At 38.9% G+C, this 21009-nt stretch overlaps 1 long non-coding RNA gene across 1 annotated transcript; it reads right to left on the minus strand.

Annotated features, from left to right (window-relative positions):
- Positions 1-1412: 1412 nt before the first annotated feature.
- On the minus strand, positions 1413-20698 carry LOC129891154 (uncharacterized). The gene is made up of 2 exons (XR_008767117.1): positions 4599-20698; positions 1413-4360 (listed from the first exon to the last, which is right to left on the minus strand). It is a non-coding gene; the product is annotated as an uncharacterized LOC129891154 (long non-coding RNA).
- Between the last annotated feature and the right edge of the window lie 311 nt (positions 20699-21009).

Genomic DNA, 21009 nt, shown 5'->3' on the forward strand with positions numbered 1-21009 from the left:
AGTATGCCCGTCACATGACAACATGGATACTGCTGAGAGTAACCCAACATATGGTATCACGTTATATTCAAATCCCGCTTAATTGTTGTTTGAAACATGTATCTACATGAACGTATTGCCAGATTCAAACTTGTATTTTAAAAAGAAAATTTTCTTATTAGACAGATTACAGATGAACAACTGACGGAAGCAAGAAAAGAAAGAAACAACTTTACTAACCACTTCAACTAGAGATAAAAGAATAATCATGTTACAATTTGAGCACGTCATTTTATATACCTTCAATCGCCCTTTAAAGACCAAAATACTAGAGCATACTTCATCTTAAATTTTATGAGGTTCTTAATTACCTGTTGCACTCCCACATTAAGCCACATGGTATTAGGGTGCTCTTGCATACAATGTTGCATCTCACAACTATATCATTGTTTGACACAAGAACCTACATAAACGGACTTATCATCAGCCAAACACTACCAACAGCATCCCCTCACAAACAAAAAGCGAAAAAAAAATAGCTTGCAATGAGTGATCAATCAAGGAATATCAGTTGTTTGAGGATATATATATATACTGAATCATCTACTTAACAGAGAGAGAAGCACACTGATGATTCTTGAACAGACACGTCCATGTATTGCATGGCACAAACATGATTCTTGAACAGACACATGCACACGTTGTTAGGCTTAACACGAATCTCTAGTTGAATATTGAATTGGAAATCATCTATAGATACAAATAAGGAAACAGTATTTCCATTGTTAAGACAAATCATAAATAAATCACAATAGCTGCAAGATTGCAATGCCTTACTCATCAAAAACATTGGGATTTCATCTCTCACTGCAGCAAAAAACTAAGGAGTCGTTTGGTTTGAATATAAATTATGATGGAATTAGTTATGATGGAATAAATTATGTTGTGATTAGTTATAATGGAATATGTTATGCTGATATGATTATTTTTTATTGGTTATTTGGTTTGTTGTATTCTAATAATATGCATGGCATAATTTCTAAGAATGAGTTATTTGTTTACAACAATACCCTTCATTTCATTTAGTTTTTTAAGCTTTTTTGCAAACTTTAGTTATTCACTCTTAAAAATAATTTTTTTCATCTTATTTAACTTAATTAAGAGACGGCCTTTCTGCCCCCCCTTCATAACATGGGGTAATGTTGAGATAGACTTGGCACTCGGAGCAACATTCTAGATATGGAAGAAGTGGAGAAAATTACATGCCAAAACTAAAATTCTTAGTCATGGTTCTAGAACACTATTTTTAAAACATAAAATTAGAGAGCGGAATAGACTCACAGTGCTTGGTACATTGTTGCAAACCTCATTGAAAATAAGCCATTGTGCTAGAATACTGTGGAGCATTCTCACAACTTTGGAGATAGTCGTGCTAGGACAAATAATGAAATTCTTCCATATATGATGTCACATGATAGACAACCTTAGGTCCGTCTAATGATAAACATGATTCTAATGACAAGATACTACTTCAGAGATGCATAGCGCTAAAAAGAAAATGTCAACAGACAAATTCTGGGCCCTGCTAGTGCAAAACATGACTTCAAATGACAAGGTTTTACTTCAGAGATGCATGGCTCCAACTGGTCCTCTAGCCTTTCTGTGAGATTGCCTAAGGGATAATTTATTTATTTTTAATTGTCATTTGTCTTCCCTTTACTGCGTTCAGCACATGGTGCACTAATTGAATAGAGAATTGATGATCAAACTTACAGAAATCCATTGTCATGTTAACTGTTATCTAGTCAAATACTGAATCCTAGTAGTACAAACTTATGTTACCTAAGGTTTCCTTTAAACGAACGGCAGCAGCATCTGGAGCATAAACAAAGATCCGTTAGAGCTACTGTGGTCTAGCGACTGGCTCCAACGCTTCACTTGTCACCACGTTATTACCGCGAATCACCACCATGCCAATTTCATTCCTCATTGCCATTAACTTCCACAGTGTTGTCAATGACCAGATTCATTACCTGATCAAACCCACGAAGAGTTCCAGTGCTTAAGCGGTTGGCCTAAGATATAATTGTGCAATGGAAGGAGCGTTTGAGTAGTACGTGAAAATCAATTCTATCTTTACATCTACCATGAAGAAATTGCACTCGTAAAAATCCACAATTTCGAATCACCTTCAACAACTAAAAAATATATGTATTTCACAGCACCTTAAAACAACTAAAATATATATATAATATCCAGAAAGCAGATTTCTCCAGTTCAGGAGCTAAGTATCTGCACAAAGAACAATCTGTACCCTGAATCAAATTTTTGCACCAGCTCCATCACTACAAATGTGGAACCTTCGTCCTTCCCTGCTCACATCTACCAGAAAGACAAAACACAACAATAATTTTCGGTATGCTTCCTCAAGTGTTTCTTCCGGAGTTAAAACTTCCACTTGTCTAGATTTTGAGAGAGTATCTCCTGTTTTCCCTGAACTCAAGCTATCACATCCAAGATACTAATCCACAGATACCAAAGTCGCAAATCAAAACACACCAAATAAGCATGTGGAATAAGCCAAAGAAAGAGATGCCCAACTCATCATAACAACCCAAAATAGAAAGCCACTTCACACCTATACTACTTAGAATATTACCTATAGACCTCCTATATTCAGTAACTGCATTTCATACACGTGAGAGGAGAGAATAATTTTGAGAACAATTAGTTTTGCTCAATAGTTAAAACTCGATCACCAACACTGCTGCCCTACAAAACACTCATCATCCATAAACTGCAAGGTGCACATAGATTAACGAATTACTACACATTGTAGGAGAAAGCACGTTAGATATTTCTCGAGCGACTAGAATGCTCCACAATGTAGTTGAACACACACAAAATAACCAAAAGCCCTTGTAATGTTAAATCCAAAATAGAGATTTAAATACTTTGGAAGATGCAAAAATTACTAGAACAATGTCGAAACAGGAATCCAAGTGTCCATACCAGGACTTTCTTCGGTTTAACATGCTCCACAACCACTGATTTTACCATCTTCCAACTTCTCACCACTTCGGGTGAGCAAAACCGCTTATATGGAACTGAATGTGTGTTTTCGCCCAAAAAAAATGTTCTTCAATCCTAACGTCTCAAAGTAGCTACAAGAACTTGAAAGAGGAACAAAAGCTAGACCAACAGTTGCCCAAAATCAACTTCTCTGAGCTGATAATTCTTGACTGGCAAATTTAGAGGGAAGAGAAGTAACCCCCACCATTCGGAGTTATCTGGAAAAATTGGACAACTGGAGCTTAGAGAAAATAGAAATAACCCATCCAATGGCCATACTTAGAAAAGAAATACCACGACAAACTGAAGCCAAAGCATCCCAGCTACTTCAAGATGCTAATACCTTCTCAACTTCAAAAACAGTACACTCACATCTGTAGTGCTGTTTTACAGGTAAGAAATCCAGATCAACAAATACGACAAATGCTTAAAAAACATGAGTTTACATTATCAAAACCACTGCAATGACTGTATAACAGACTGCTTCTTAGAAACTCCTTGATCTCATCCCTTCTCATGTTTGGTGCATGAACCCACCTAACTAATTGGGTGGATATCACAATATCACTGTGCAACTAATACTTGCTCATGGTAAAAGATTAACACATAAAAATGCTACTACTCTTAACACCTGTACACCATTTAAAGCTCATGGGCAGTTAAAGAAAGCCAGAAAACTTGGGAGGGAGACCCTTTCCGTGATTTTGAATGAACCAATCGCCTACCAACATGGAATACAAAAAGTAACATCTGCAAGGGAAGACACAGAAACTTGTACTGATGGTGCTCCAGAGGAGAAGATGCAAGAAAAGATGATCCGCTGTTGGTACCAGAGATGAGGTTTACTTTGTTACAAAAGATCGACATCCTCCAACAGAAACTGCATGGCCAATACCCTTACCATCATCACCTCGGGTAGAACCAGAAAGAATTTTGCATAACCTAAACAGGAAGCCCTTGGATGCCTCAAGGAACAAACAAAAGTGAGAATTTATAGCAATTTCAAACTTCAACATAGGAGGGCCAAGAATTCTACTAGACGTTCTTTTCTGCAACAGACAAATCTGCTCATATTCCATACTATTATAGAGCAAAATCAGAAAACTTAAGGATATAACCGCACCAACAAATGCAGACCTATTCAAATCTGTAAATACCCAGAAAATCATCAACCGTCTGTGCTCATCAGGAAAATGAACAGATAATAATGGCAAACCTCAAAAAAATCATCCTTGACCCCTCCCGACCGAACATCCAACAGCTACAACCAAGGATCCGGGAGAAAATTGAAACCCACCAGATCAGAAACCTGCATCCGGGAGAAAATTGAGACCCACCAGATCAGATAAGACAATTTGCAGAAGAAAAGAACTTGAGTTCCCCGCCCTCCCTATTCTGACCAAGCAGGGATGTTTATAGAGGGTAGCGGTACGAAACAAATGAGTACAAGATTAAGTAGAGATATCAACACCAAACCATCAAAGAGAAACATATAAAGATCATGTAATCTAAATCACCAGAACAATCATTATCACATTATGCAAGACCTGAATAAAATCTTGCACACGTTGAGCCACCATCAACATCTCTAACCATCAGAAAGAGGCAGCCAACCACCAGCTCTACCCCCATTAGGGGAAGGGGGGGAGAGAAGATAGGTCTTAACCAAAGCCTGATTACACAAAAGAATCCCAAGAGAACTCCCAAGAACCTGCGCCTGAAATCATAGTCGGATCCCTCTTCACCAAAATGTCGTTTACTAATGATGCAACAGAGAAAATCAAAGCACATTGGAACATACTCATAAATATATACAAGGGAAAATGATAAAAGCGGAAAACTCCTCTATAATCATACGATATCTAAAGTATACCATATGTGAAGTGCAACATATGAACGAAGAGCTTAACTCTATGAAGGCAAAGACAGCAGCATTTTTCAAAACTGTCAAAACTCAGTCTGGGGCGGGGCTTCATAGAAGATCCCCATTTACTTATGGAAGGTTCCTAATCAATCACCACTACAAGAAAACCAAGGAGCAAGGAACAATTTCTAAAATAAGAAATGAACTATAGCTGGAAGTAGAACATGCGAGATCAAAGCAACGGAACCATCAGTGACAGATCTGTGAAGTGACATTTGGCTGAACAGACTATTTGTTTAGTGACATTTTACAAAACATACTATCTGTGAAGTGATATGTGACTTAACATACATCAATGATATAGCAAGAACACAGAGAATGCCAGAATAAAAGTTACCTATAATCAATGGTGATTTCAACCATGTTAAGAAAATTAGTGCAAAGCTTAGTCGGAAGAGTATTTTATTAGAACAAGATTCATTGAAAAACTTCCCAACATGCACGATGATCTGATATGTGATGGATTTACAAGGATATTTCATCAGAAGATCTTTTACACAGAAAAAAAGGTTACCTTTGTGTTAACACATGACCTGTCACACAAAAGATGAACCAAGTTTTTTACTTGATCTGCTCTTAGATTCAATGAATTGCTGCCAGCTCTTTGGTGCAAAGACCGTTCAAATGGCAATGTCTTATGGAGAAAAAAAGTGTGAAGTCTCTTTTTACATTGAAGTTTTACATAATAGCTAACAGTCTGAAGCAACTCCTCAAATGACTGAATATCTGAAACATAATATGCATGTTAAAAAAAAAAAAAAAAAGGGGGGGGGGGGGGGGGGGCGAGGTCCAAAAATAAAAAGGCATTCATTTTATTTTATTTTTTGAAATACGTAACTTTGAAAAAGAGGTTTCATTTACCTAACAAAAGTTAGTCCAAAAATAGTGATTACGACTTGCAGATAGTGCACCCAATAGAAGAATCAGAAATTGAATGAAAATCACCACTGATGCAAAGTTCTCAGTTAAACTTGCTACAAGAAGAGCACCACACCGAATAGAGTATGGTGAGAAAAGATCATACTGATTATAGAAGAGCACCGACTGAAAATCGGTCACTCAGAGGAGGTTGAACCAAATGAAATCTCAACATAAATCAAAAAACAAAGGCTGCCCCACAGAAAGAAGAATTTTACTTGTTTAAGACAACTGCAAGCACAGAAAGAAGGAATAGTGTGCAAAGCTGGCAAAACCCAAAACAATTGGCAAATCACTAGAAATGATGTAGACAATATTCAAAAAAAAAACCTTTCTCTCAAAGCACTTACAATATCCAGATTGACGTGCAAGCACCTAAACGATCATGTTACTGAACACTAACCTTCACAAATTCCAAATCAAATCCCCCAATAATGTTCACTATGTAGTATATACATCCTATCCTCCAATACTGTTTATGTGGTACATACATCCCCTTCCAACAGACAAAACTCCAACAGGTGTGATTAGCAAAAAGAAAATGAAAACAAAGAAGATAAGAAGCAAGAACATGAAAGGCAGATGAGCGCTTTACCGGTCTATGAAAAGATCCAGAATTGAGCAAGTACTTACCAGATGTCCACACCCTTAACAGACCTCATCAGTTGGATCATAGAAAACATAAGCATCTGGACTACAAGCTGAAAATGCACTTGCGGAAAGAATTGTCGTAGTTGAAAAATTCCATATAAATAAGGGAATCTCAATGATCAAGGAAGAATAGATAGATACTAATAAAGTCTGAACTAAGGAAACCTCCACTAATTGGCAAACAAGGTTGCTCCATGAAAGTTAAACTTCACTGATCTTGAAAGGCCCAATGACAACAAGCACAAAAGAAGGGAACAGTCAAGAGTGCAAAGCCGTGAAACCAATACCAAATAGGAGAGATCACTAGAGATGCCAGGAAAGAATGCAAAACTCCTTTCCTTGGTGCCTGATGATATCCAATTGCAGTGCAAGCAAAATGGCAAAAGAAACAGAGTGCACAAGGATAAACACTGAAACCAAACTTCGAAATTACCAAATATGATCCACCTCACTGTCACCATGTGGTCTACACATGCATCCAAAAAAACAAAACCAAGTGACACGATAAACATAAGAGAACAGGAGCAGAGTAGAAAAGTAGCTAGAACACACCACTAGTGGAAAATATTATCATTGTTGAGAACTTCCACACAACAGTAGTTTTGACAAAGAGAAAAGGGACCCCCTGATTAAGAAGAAAACTGAATTGAATTTCATTCACTGGAAGACCAAACGGTTACAAGCACAAAAAGAACGAAACAGGTAAGTGCAAAACATGGGAGGCCCATACCACGCAGGAGAGATCACTAAAGATGCCAAACAATATAACATTGAAAAGCACCCTACTCTTCTTGGAGCCTGGTGCTATCCAATTATCCAGGTCACACTGCAAGCACCAAATGGCAAGAAACAGGGTCCACAGGGATGCACACTGAAACCAAAAGACAAAATTTCCAAATAATATCCTCTTACTATTATTCAGCCAACCAAACTAAATCAACTGGTATACCAAAGCAAAGAAGGTAAGTAGCAAGAACACGAAAAGTAGAGGAGTGCTTTACAGGGCCACCAAAAGATCCAAGACTCAGTTTGAATACACTAATCAAGTGTCCATAACCATGGAGATCTCATCAGTTGGATCACCAAAGAACATAAGCATCAGTTGGATCTCATCAGTTGACAGACAAGGCCGCTCCATGAAAAGAAGAATCTACGGCGCTGTAAGACCCAGCGACTGCAAGCACTGAAAGAATGGAACAGTTAAGTGCAAAGCTGGCGAAGCCCGTACCACCTAGAATTAACTAGAAATACCAGACAAGATTGAGAACCGCCTTCCTTTTTTTGATAACCGAGAAATCTGTCTGTGGCCCGCCCTTTGGATAAACCATAGACTTCTAAACTCGGTGGATAATGGGCCCGCTCCTCTACCCTTCTCCACTTAAATACCAAGCTTCGCTTTGTATGGTGTGGGGCTTGAACCTGTGACCTACACCACAAAACCTCCACCCTTTGCCACTTGAGCTAGGCCCTGGGGTCAGTTTGAGAACTGCCTTCTTTCGAACCCTCTAATAATATCCAGATTGTAGTGCAAGCACCAACATGGCCAAGAAACAGGGTGCACAGGAATGCACACACACCAACCTTCAAAATCTCCCAAGTCTTATCCCCTTAACTGTCACCATACATACATCCAACAAACAAAATCAAGTTACCATAATACAAGGAGGAGGAAGTAGAGAATATGAGCAGCGAGAACACCAAAAGAGAGGACCATTTTACGAGGCTTTCAGAAGATCCAATATTGAGTACTTGTCAGGTATCCATAAGACCATAACCATCAACCATCAGGAATCTCATCAGTTGGATAATTGGAGAAAATAAGCATCTGGACTAAAAACGAAAAAATGACGATAGAATATCACACACAAGTGAAAAAAAAATATTTTAGTTGAAAATCTCAGTACTCATAAAAGCCTGAACCATGAAAACCTCGACATAAATTGGACAAACAGAGCCGCTCCATCAAAAGAATATTTTACTGCTCTGTAAAAGCCAATGGCTGCAAGCACAAAAAGAAGGGTACAATCAAGTCCAAAGCTGAAAAAACCCATACCACCTAAGAAATCACTAAAGACGCAATATAGACAACATTCAAAACTCCCTTCTTTGTAAAACCCCTGACCAATATATCCAGATTGCAGTACAAGAACCAAAAAGAACAAGAGGGTATAGAGATACCATACTGGACATCAACCTTTGAAATCTCCAAATCTTTAACCTCTGATACTGTCATCACCATATAGTCTACACATCTATCCAACAAAAAAAAAAAGTTGCGACAACCAAAAGAAAATGGCAGGAAAGAGTAAATGTTGCTAGAACAGCAGAAGTGGAGGAGCACTACATGGCGCTATCAAAATATAAGATCCAAAATTGACAGAGTACTTATCAGGCGTCTATAACCATAAGAGACCTCAACAGTTGGATCATTGAAGAATGTAAGTGTGTGGACTTCATGGCAGCAGAACACAACATACACTGGTGAAAAATATTATCTTAGTCGAGAAACTTCCAAACAACAAGAGTTTGGACAGAGAAAAGGGAGCCATAAGGGAAGAAAACTGAATCAAAAATCTCAATACTCACAAAAGACTCCACTAAAGAAACCTCAACACAAACGAACAAACACAACCGCTTCATGAAAAGAATAATACACTGCCCTGTAACCAATGGCTGCAAGAACAGATAGAAGGGAGCAGTCAAGTGCAAATCCGAAAAACCCCAAAACCCCCAAGTAATCACTAGATATGCCATAGATGAGACTGATAACCCCCTTTTGTCAAAGCCCAGACAATATATCCAGATTGCAGTGCAAGCACCAAAAAGACCAGAAAGTGGCAGAGGATCACATGTTGGTTAACCAATCTCTGGAATTTTCAAATCGGAACGTCCATACCAGTGTCACCATATGGTCTACACATCTATCCAACCAAAAAAACTAGTGTGATAAAGAAAAAAATGGAAGCAGACAAGATAAGAACAAAAGAAAAGAAGTATTTCACGCCACTATCAAAAGATCTAGAATTGGCCGACTACTTATCAGGTGTCCATAGCCACATGAGACTTCATCATCACCATAAGAGACCTCATCAATTGGATCATCTAAGACATACACGTCTGGAATAAGAACTTCATGGCAGCAGAACAAAATTTTCTAAATCTAATCCTCTTATTACTGCCATCCATCCAACAAACAAAACCAAGCTGGGATGATACAACAAATAGGAAGCAGAGTACAACACACACTAGTGGAAAACACTACCATTGTTGAGAACTTCCACAAAACAGTAGTTTTGACAAAGAGAAAAGGGAACCGCTGACTAAGAAGAAAACTGAATTGAAATTCATTCTCTGGAAGACACAACGGTTACATGCACAAAAAGAACGAACAGGTACGAGCAAACATGCGACACTTATACCACGCAGGGGAGATTACTAGAGATGCCAAACAATATAACATTGCAAAGCGCCCTTCTCTTGAAGCCTAGTGATTATCTAATCATCCATATTGCAGTGCAAGCATCAGAATGGCAAGAAACAGGGTCCACAGGGATGCACATCAAACCAAACTACAAAATTTCCAAATCTTATACTCTTACTATCATATCATCATGTGACCTACAAAAATTCATCCAACCAAACTAAATCAACTAGTAAGCTAAACAACAGCAGAGAAGGTAAGCAGCGAGGACATGAAAAGTAGAGGAGTGCATTACAGGGCTATCAAAAGATCCAAGACTGAGTTTGATACACTTGTCAAGTGTCCATAACCATGGAGATCTCATGAGTTGGATCATCAAAGAACATAAGCATCTAGATTATTTTAAAAAATGGCACCAAAATATACACTAGTGAAGCAGTGTTGACAAAGAGAGAAGGGCAATTATGGAAGAAAACTGCATTGAAGATCTCAATAATCACTAAAGCATCAACCAAAAAATCTAAACACAAATTGTCAGACAAGGCCGCTCCATGAAAAGAAGAATCTACGGCTCTGTAAGACCCAGCGGCTGCAAGCACAGAAAGAATGGAACAGTTAAGTGCAAAGATGGTGAAGCTCGTACCACCTAGAATTCACTAGAAATGTCAGACAAGACTGAGAACCGCCTTCTTTCGAAGCATCTAATAATATCCAGATTGTAGTACAAACACTAACATGGCCAAGAAACAGGGTGCACAGTTGTACACCAACCTTCACAATCCTCCAAGTCCAATCCCCTCAACTTGCACTATACATCCATCCAACAAACAAAATCAAGCTGGCGTAATACAACAAAAAGGAAGCAGAGAAAATGAGCAGAGAGAACACCAAAAGAGAGGACCACTTTACGAGGCTTTCAAAAGATCCAAAATTTAGTACTTGTCAAGTGTCCATAAGACCATAACCATCAACCATCAGGAATCTCATCAGTTGGATAATTGAAGAAAATAAGCATCTGGACTAAAATACAAAAATGACAGAATGTGACACACACTGGTGAAAACAAAAACTATTTTAGTTGAAAAGCCCAGTACTCATAAAAGCCTGAACTAAGGCAGCCTCGACATAAATGGACGAACAAAGTCATTCCATGAAAAGAATAATTCACTTCTCTGTAAGACCCAATGGCTGCAAGCACAAAAAGAAGGGTACAATCAAGTCCAAAGTGGACAAAACCCACAACACCTAAGAAATCACAAGAGATGCCATATAGATATGATTTAAAAAATCCTTCTTTGTTGAAGCCCCGACCAATATATCCAGATTGCAGTGCAAGAACCAAAAAAGACCAAGAGGGTACAGAGATACCATACTGAATATCAACCTTTGAAATCTGAACCTCTAATACTGTCCCCATATAGTCTACACATCCATCCAACAAAAAAAATTAAGTTGCGATAACCAAAAGAAGATGGAAGCAACGAAGGAAAGGGGCGACAATTTGGCACCAGATATCCTGAGGTGTGGGAAGAGCAGCTGCGAGAAGCAAAGACCAGAAGTAGAGGGGCACTTTATGGCGCAATCAAAAGATAAGATCCATGTCTATAACCATAAAAGACCTCATCAGTTGGTTCGTTGAAGAACGAAGTCTCTGGATTAAAAACTTCATGGCAGCAGAAGACAACACACACCGGTGAAAAATATTCTTAGTCGAAAAACCTCCATACAACAATAGTTTTGACAGAGAAAAGGGAGCCATAAGAAAAGAAAACTGAATCGAAATTCTCAATACTCATAAAAGACTTAAGAAACCTCAAGACAAACAGATAAACACGGCCGCTTCATGAAAAGAATAATTCACTGCCCCGTAACCAATCGCTGCAAGAACAGAAAGTCGAGTGCAACTCTGACGAACCCCAAACCCACCTAAGTAATCACCAGATATGCCATAGACGAGACTGAAAAAAACCTTTTGTCAAAGCCCAGACAATATCCAGTTTGCTGCAAGCACCAAAAAGACCAAAAGGTGGCAGAGGATCACATGTTGGTTAACCATGCTTTGAAATTTCCAACTCTGAATGTACATAACAGTATCACCATATGGCTACACATCCATCCAAACAAAACAAACTAGCGTGATAACCAAAAAAATGAAAGCAGAGGATAAGAAGCCAGAAGAACAAAAATAAAGAAGTAATTTACGCCACTATCAATAAATCTAGAATTGGACGAGTACGTATCAGGTGTCCATAGCCATAAGAGACCTCATCACCATAGGAGACCTCATCAATTGGATCATCGAAGAACATATGCATCTGGACTAAGAACCTCACGGCAGCAGAGTACAACACACTGATAAGAAAATGTCCTAATTAAGAAACTTCCATACAACAGTAGTTTTGACAGAGACAGAGGAGTCACTAGGGAAGAAAACTGAATTGAAAATTATCGATACTCATAAAAGACTGAACAAAAAAACCTCAACACATATGGACAAATAAGTTCACTCCATGAACAGAAGAATCCACTGCTTTGTAAGACCCAATGGCTGCAAGCAAAGGAATGAAGGAAAGAGTTACATGCAAAGGCTGACGAAACCCGCTAGAAAATGCCAGACAAGATTGAAAAACCCTTCTCTCAAAGCCTGATAATATTCAGATTGCAGTGCAAGCACAAAAATGCCAAAGAAACAAGATTGAAAAACCCCTCTATCGAAGCCTAATATTTTTATTCAGATTGCAGTGCAAGCACAGAACTGGCAAAGGAACAGGTTGCATAAGAATGAACACTGGGCATCAACAAACAGGAATCAGAGAAGATAAGCAGCGAGAATACCATAGGAGACGCACCCACTTGATGCGGCTGTCAAAAGATTCAGGATTGAGTTTGATTACTTATCAAGTGTCAATAAGACCACATACCCATCAACCACCAGGAATCTCATCAACTGGATCATTGAAGAACACAAGCATTTGAACTAATAACTCAAAATGGCAGCAGATACAACACACACTAGTGCAAGAGAAACTACAACAACAACAACCCAGGGAAATCCCACAACGTGGGGTCTGGGAGGGTAAAGTGTACACAGACCTTGCTCCTACCAAGATAGGACGGCTGTTTTCGGAAGACCCTCGGCTCAATAAAAGCATAAACAGAGGTTAGATAAGGCTAAGAAGTTCAAAACGATATGGGAAAGCAAGTAACAAGAGCGACACAGATAAAATAGAGTAATCAAAGTACAGAAAGTAATAGATAACAAGAAAAATCAGAGCACAAGAAATTATAGTGCGCTAATGCGCCTACTAATAAGGAAGAATAACGAGACTATGTACTAGCCTTCTACCCTAATGTGGGTACTATGTACTAGCCTTCTACCCTAATGTGGGTCCTCCACACCCTCCTATCTAAGGTCATGTCCTCGGTAAGTTGTAACTGTGTCGTGTCGTGTCATGTCCTGTCTAATCACCTCCCCCCAATATTTTTTCGGCCTACCCCTACCTCTTCTGAAACCATCCATGGCCAACCTCTCACACCTCCACACTGGCGCATATGTGTCTCTCCTCTTCACATGCCCAAATCATCTCAGCCGCATTTTCCGCATCTTGTCTTCCACAGAGGCCACTCCTACCTTGTCCCGAATAGCCTCGTCTCTAATCTTGTCGCTCCTGGTATGCCCACACATCCATCTCAACTTCTCATCTCGGCAACTTTCATTTTTTGAACGTGAGAGACCTTAACTGGCCAACACTCCGCCCCATATAACATAGCTGGTCTAACCACCACTTTGTAGAACTTGCCCTTAAGTTGTGGTGACACCTTCTTGTCACATAGCACACCGGAAACGAGCCTCCATTTCATCCACCCTGCCCCAATACGGTGTGAAATCATCATCAATCTCTCCGCTGCCTTGCATAATAGACCCAAGGTACTTGAAAACTACTTTTCTTTTGGATGGCCTAGTCACCCAGCCTAACTTTCTCGCTAACCTCCTGAGGTGTCTCACTGAACTTGCACTCTAAGTACTCTGTCTTGGACCTACTCAACTTAAACCCTGTAGACTCCAAGGTATGTCTCCAAACCTGCTTAGCGTTAACTCCACTACGAGTCTCATCGATCAGGACTATGTCGTCCGCGAAAAGCATACACCATGGCACCTCACCTTGAATTTGTCGCGTCAATCCATCCATCACCAAGGCAAATAAAAACGGACTGAGAGTTGATCCTTGATGCAACCCCATCACAGCTGGAAAGTGCTCTGAGTCCCCTCCTACTGCCCTTACCCTGGTTTTGGCACACTCGTACATGTCCTTGATCACCCTAATGTACGCCACAGGTACACCTTTAGCCTCCATACATCTCCATAGTAGTGCAAGAGAAACTATTTTAGCTAAAAACTACCATACATCAACAATTTTTGACAGAGGGGAGGGACCACACTCTGATTGGGGAAGAAAACTGAAATGAAAATCTCAGTACTCATATAACCTGAACTAAAGAAACCTCAACACAAACGTCCAAACAATGCCCTTCCATAAAAAGAATGTCACTGCTCAGTTAGACCCAACTGCAAGCACAGAAAGAAGGGAACAGGTTAAGTGCAAAGCTGACAAAACCCATATCACCTAAGTAATCAACACAAATGTCCAAAAAAAGCCCCTCCATGAAAAGAATAATTCACTGCTCGGTTAGACCCAACTGCAAGCACAGAAAGAAGGGAACAGGTTAAGTGAAAAGCTGAAAAAAACCATATCACCGAAGAAATAACTAGAGCTGCAAGAGGCATTGGAAAAACCCCATTTTAGTCGAAGCCTAACAATATCCATCTTGGTATGCACAGGGATGCATACTGGTTACAAGCCTTTGAAGTTTCCAAAACTGATCCTCGATTAATGGCACCATGTGGTCTACACATCCATTCACCAACAAACAAAATCAAGCTGGTGTGTATATACACAAAAAGCAGTGGAGCACTTTACGGCACTTCCAAAGATCCAGAATCGGCTTTTGACTACATATCCAGTGCCCATAACACCATTAAAGACATCAGGATCATCAAAGAACATGAGCATCTGAACTAACAACTAAAACTGGCAGCAGAACGCACTATACACACTGGTGAAAAGAATTGTCATAGTTGAGAACTTCCATAAGCAGTTTTGACAAAACTTCTCGTTACTTAAAAATCCAATACCTATTTAGTCAAAGACCTGGGAACTGCTGCATCTTTCCCGATGCAAACACCAAAGCAAGACACTTATTCCTGTAGAACCACTTGCACCTAGATGCCCATCCATGTATTCTTGACAGCTAAGAATGACATGCACTGATGATCAAACCAAATAAGGAGGTGAAAGAAGTTGAGCGAGGAGAAACATGATTAGCATCAAAATTAGCAGTAAAGATGGAAGTCAAGATATCAAATCCAAACTGATAGCTCCACTCTATGGTTGTGACATAGGTCCAGTTCTACTCGTATTCTGATTCAACAAAAGGAAATTGCTAGATTTCATAGTAGTAAATAGGGTGACAAAACAATGTAACACAACACATAACACAACACACGATTTCTCACAACAGAAACCTCAGAATTTCCCAAAACCTGGAAGCACAAACTTGATTCCCCCAAAACTGCTATATTGGACCTTACTAGTTTCCAATTTCTAAAAAAATTGGAAATCAATCAAAGGATTGCAATTTTAAACATCCACTATAATACACAAGAAAATGGGAACAAAATAAATAAATACACTGGAAAGTACCCGTAATTGTTCTCCTATCATTATTACCCAGACCTGACCAAAACAAACAATAATAAGGAATCAATAAATTGACCCAAAAAAAAGTACTAATTGTGAACTGAATCACAAAAAAAAGTCAACAACTCCCAAAAGCCCTAACGTTCCTTCTCCGCTTGAATGGCTCGTCCCGACCTTAACTTATCTACACAGATGATCAAAGAGTTGCAAATCAGAATTCTACAACCCATATTAAAATATTCTGAAAGCAAGATTCAAAAGTAGATAAGGTGAGATTTATATAAAGAAGATGGCCATGAACCAAAGGAAAGGCATCAGCTCATCGAATCATGTAAGTCTAAAACATATCTTGATCAACAATAATTAATTACAGATATCTTGATCAAACCCTGCGGTATCAATCAATAAGAACACCAAATCATAGATCATAGAATAAAGGAAAACTAAACCAATACAAACCGGCAGCTCCATCAAAAGAAGAATCTACAGCTCTGTAAGACCCAGCGGCTGCAAGCACAGAAAGAATGGAACAGTAAGTGCAAAGCTGATGAAGTCCGTACCACCTAGAATTCACTAGAAATGTCGGACAAGATTGAGAGCCACCTTCTTTCGAAGCGTCTAATAATATCCAGATTGTAGCACAAGCACAAACATGACCAAGAAACAGGGTGCACAGGAGTGCACAGTGTACACCAACCTTCAAAATACTCCAAGTCTAATCCCTACAACTTTCACCATACATACATCCAACAAACAAAATCAAGCTGGCATAATACAAGAAAAAGGACACAGAGAAAATGAGCAGCGAGAACCCCAAAAAAGAGGACCACTTTACGAGGCAATCAAAAGATCCAAAATTTAGTACTTGTCAAGTGTCCATAAGACCATAACCATCAACCATCAGGAATCTCATCAGTTGGATAATTGAAGAAAATGAGCATCTGGACTAAAAATCAAAAATGACACTAGAATATGACACACTGGTGAAAACAAAAACTGTTTTAGCTGAAAATCCCAGTACTCATAAAAGCCTGAACTAAGGCAACCTCGACATAAATGGACTAAGTCGCTCCATGAAAAGTATAATTCACTGCTCCGTAAGACCCAATGGCTGCAAGCACAAAAAGATGAGTACAATTAAGTCCAAAGTCGACGAAACCCACACCACCTAAGAAATCACTAGAGATGCCATATAGACAAGATTTAAAAAAACCCTTCTTTGTTGAAGCCCTGACCAATATATCCAGATTGCAGTGCAAGAACCAAAAAGACCAAGAGTGTACAAAGATACCATACTGGATATCAACCTTTGAAATCTTAACCTCCTAATATTGTCCCCATATAGTCTACACATCCATCCAACAAAAAAATTAAGTTGTGATAACCAAAAGTAAATGGCAGCAAAGAATATATGTAAATAGAAGACCAGAAGTAGAGGAGCACCTAATGGCTCTATCAAAAGATAAGATCCACTAACCGAGTACTTATCAGGTGTCTATAACCATAAGAGGCCTCATCAGTTGGTGCGTTGAAGAACAAAGTATCTGGATTAAAAACTTCATGGCAGCAGAACACAACACTCACTGGTGAAAAATATTATCTTAGTCGAGAAACTTCCATACAACAATAGTTTTGACAGAGAAAGGGAGCCATAAGAAAAGAAAACTGAAAAATCTCAATACTCATGAAAGACTTGACTAAAGAAACCTCAAGACAAACGGATAAACATGGCCGCTTTTCGGTATAATTCACTGCCCTGTAACCAATGGCTGAAAGAACAGAAAGACTGCCCTGTAACCAAGGCTGCAAGAAAAGAAAGAAAGGACAGTTAAGTGCAAATCTGACAAACCCCAACCCTACCTAAGTAATTACTAGATATGCCATAGACGAGACAGAAAAACCCCTTTTGTCAAAGCCCGGACAATATCCAGTCAGCAGTGCAAGCACCAAAAAGACCAAAAGGTGGCAGAGGATCACGTGTTGATTAATCAAGCTTTGAAATTTCCAAATCTGAATGTCCATAACAGTATCACCACATATACACATCCATCCAACCAAAACGAACTAGCACGATAACGGGAAAAAAATGAAAGCAAAGGATAAGTAAGTAGCCAGAAGAACAAAAGTAAATAAGTACTTTATGCCACTATTAAAAGATCTAGAATTGGACAGTACGTATCAGGTGCCAATAGCCATAAGAGACCTCATCGCCATAGAACACCTCATCAATTGGATCATCGAAGAACATATGTGTTTGGACTAAGAACTTCATGGCAGCAGAACACAACACACTGATAAAATATGATGTCCTAATTGAGAAACTTCCATCCAACAGTAGTTTTGACAAAGACAGAGAAGTCACTAGGGAAGAAAACTTAATTGAAAATTATCCATACTCATAAAATATTGAACAAAAAAACCTCAACACATATGGACAAATAAGGTCACTCCATGAAAAAAGAATCCACTGCTTTGTAAGACCCAATGGCTGCAAGCAAAGGAATGAAGGAAAGAGTTACATGCAAAGGCTGACGAAACCCGCTAGAAAATGCCAGACAAGATTGAAAAACCCTTCTCTCGAAGCCTGATAATATTCAGATTGCAGTGCAAGCACAAAAATGGCAAAGAAACAGGATCGAGAAACCTCTCTATCCAAGCCTGATAATATTCAGATTGCAGTGCAAGCACAGAAATGGCAAAGGAACAGGTTGCACAGGAATGGACACTGGGCATCTGCGTCGAAATTTCCCAATCTAATGCTCGACTGTTATCCATCCAACAAACAAAATCAAGCTGGAATGATACAACAACCAAGAAGCAGAGAAGATAAGCAGTGAGAATACCAAAAGAGATGCACCCACTTGATGGGGCTGTCAAGAGATCCAGGATTTAGTCTTGATTACTTATCAGGTGTCAACAAGACCATATACCCATCAACCAGACCATATACCCGTCAATCACCAGGAATCTCATCAACTGGATCATCGAAGAACACAAGCATCTGAACTAAAACCTAAAAACGGCAGCAGATACAACACACGCTAGTGCAAGAAAAACTATTTTAGCTAAGAACTTCCATACATCAGCAATTTTTGACAAAGAGAGGAGGGACCACACTCTGATTGGGCAAGAAAATTAAAATGAGAATCCCATCACTCATAAAACCTGTACTAACAAAACCTTGAACACAAAGGTCCAAACAAAGCCCCTCCATGAAAAGAATAATTCACTTCTCGGTTAGACCCAACTGCAAGCACTGAAAGAAGTGAACAGGTTAAGTGCAAAGCTGACAAAACCCATATCCTCTGAGAAATCACTAGAGATGCAAGAGACGATTGAAAAAACATCATTTTAGTCAAAGCCTGCCAATATCCATCTTGGAGTGCAAGCACCAAAAGAACCAAGAAACAGAAGCACAGGGATGCATACTGGTCACAAGCCTTTGACGTTTCCAAAAGTAATCTTCTATTAATGTCACTAATCCTCTATTAGTGTCACCATGTGGTCTACACATCCATTCACCAACAAACAAAATCAAGCTGGCGTGTATACACAGAAAGCAGAAGAGCACTTTACAGCACTTCCAAAGATCCAGAATTGGCTTTTGACTTGACTACATATCCGGTGCCCATAACACCATTAAAGACATCAGGATCGTCAAAGAGCATGAGCATCTGAACTAACAATTAAAACTGACAGCAGAACGCACTATACACACTGGTGAAAAGAATTGTCATAGTTGAGAACTTCCATAAGCAGTTTTGACAAAACTTCTAGAGACTGAAAAATCCAGTACCTATTAGTCAAAGACCTGGGAACTGCTGCATCTTTCCCGATGCAAACACCAAAGCAAGACACTTATTCCTGTAGAACCACTTGCACCTAGATGCCCATCCATGTATTCTTGACAGCTAAGAATGACATGCACTGATGATCAAACCAAATAAGGAGGTGAAAGAAGTTGAGCGAGGAGAAACATGATTAGCATCAAAATTAGCAGTAAAGATGGAAGTCAAGATATCAAATCCAAACTGATATCTCCACTCTATGGTTGTGACACATAGGTCCAGTTCTACTCGTATTCTGATTCAACAAAAGGAAATTGCTAGATTTCATAGTAGTAAATAGGGTGACAAAACAATGTAACACAACACATAACACAACACACGATTTCTCACAACAGAAACCTCAGAATTTCCCAAAACCTGGAAGCACAAACTTGATTCCCCCAAAACTGCTATATTGGACCTTACTAGTTTCCAATTTCTAAAAACATTGGAAATCAATCAAAGGATTGCAATTTTAAACATCCACTGTAATACACAAGAAAATGGGAACAAAATAAATAAATACGCTGGAAAGCGCCCGTAATTGTTCTCCTATCATTATTACCCAGACCTGATCAAAACAAACAATAACGAATCAATAAATTGACTCCAAAAAAAAAGTCAAGAACTCCCAAAACCCCTAACGTTCCTCCTCCGCTTGAATGACTCGTCCCGACCTTAACTTCTCTACACAGATGATCAAAGAGTTGCAAATCAGAAACTTATACCCCATATTAAAAGATTCTGAAAGCAAGATTCGAAAGTAGATAAGGTGAGGTTTATATAAAGAAGATAGGCCATGAAATCAGAACCAAAGAAAAGGCATCAGCTCATCGAATCATGCAAGTCAAACATATCTTCATCAACAGTAGTTAATTACACATATCTTGATCAAACCCTGCGGTATCAAATCAATAAGAACACCAAATCATAGATCATAGAACCAATACAAACAGGCATACAAAAAGATGCCTCCCTATCAAGTCTATTTATAGGGTTGAGGGGATATGACACACGGCTATGATTAAGCGATGAGGATAAGAAATTACGCGGACGTATTTGGACCAAGAACATTTCAAAGGCGGTGGCTTCAGGTCGGTGTCTTGGAGTATTAATTTAGCCAAATATTATTAGGATCATATTAGGAATTTTCTTTCCACTCAAGAAATATACAGATACATACAAATACACGCAATTTCCCCTCTCTCTCACGCAATTTCCCTCTCTCTTTTCTTCACTAACTTTCTCCTTTTTAATTTGCTAAATTAATTTATTTTATAACACGTTATTAATACGAGATTCTAATTTTTCCAAAAAAAATTAATTTCTATATCAGATATATCTACTGAAAAAATTTAGTCAAAATTGGAGTTTGTGGCACTCGATATTTTTGACAATAATTATTTGTCATGATACTTGATACTAAAATCGACCTTACTCCTAAGAGTCTTGATTATG

This window comes from Solanum dulcamara, chromosome 6, assembly GCF_947179165.1.
Source record: "Solanum dulcamara chromosome 6, daSolDulc1.2, whole genome shotgun sequence".
Taxonomy (NCBI): domain Eukaryota; kingdom Viridiplantae; phylum Streptophyta; class Magnoliopsida; order Solanales; family Solanaceae; genus Solanum; species Solanum dulcamara.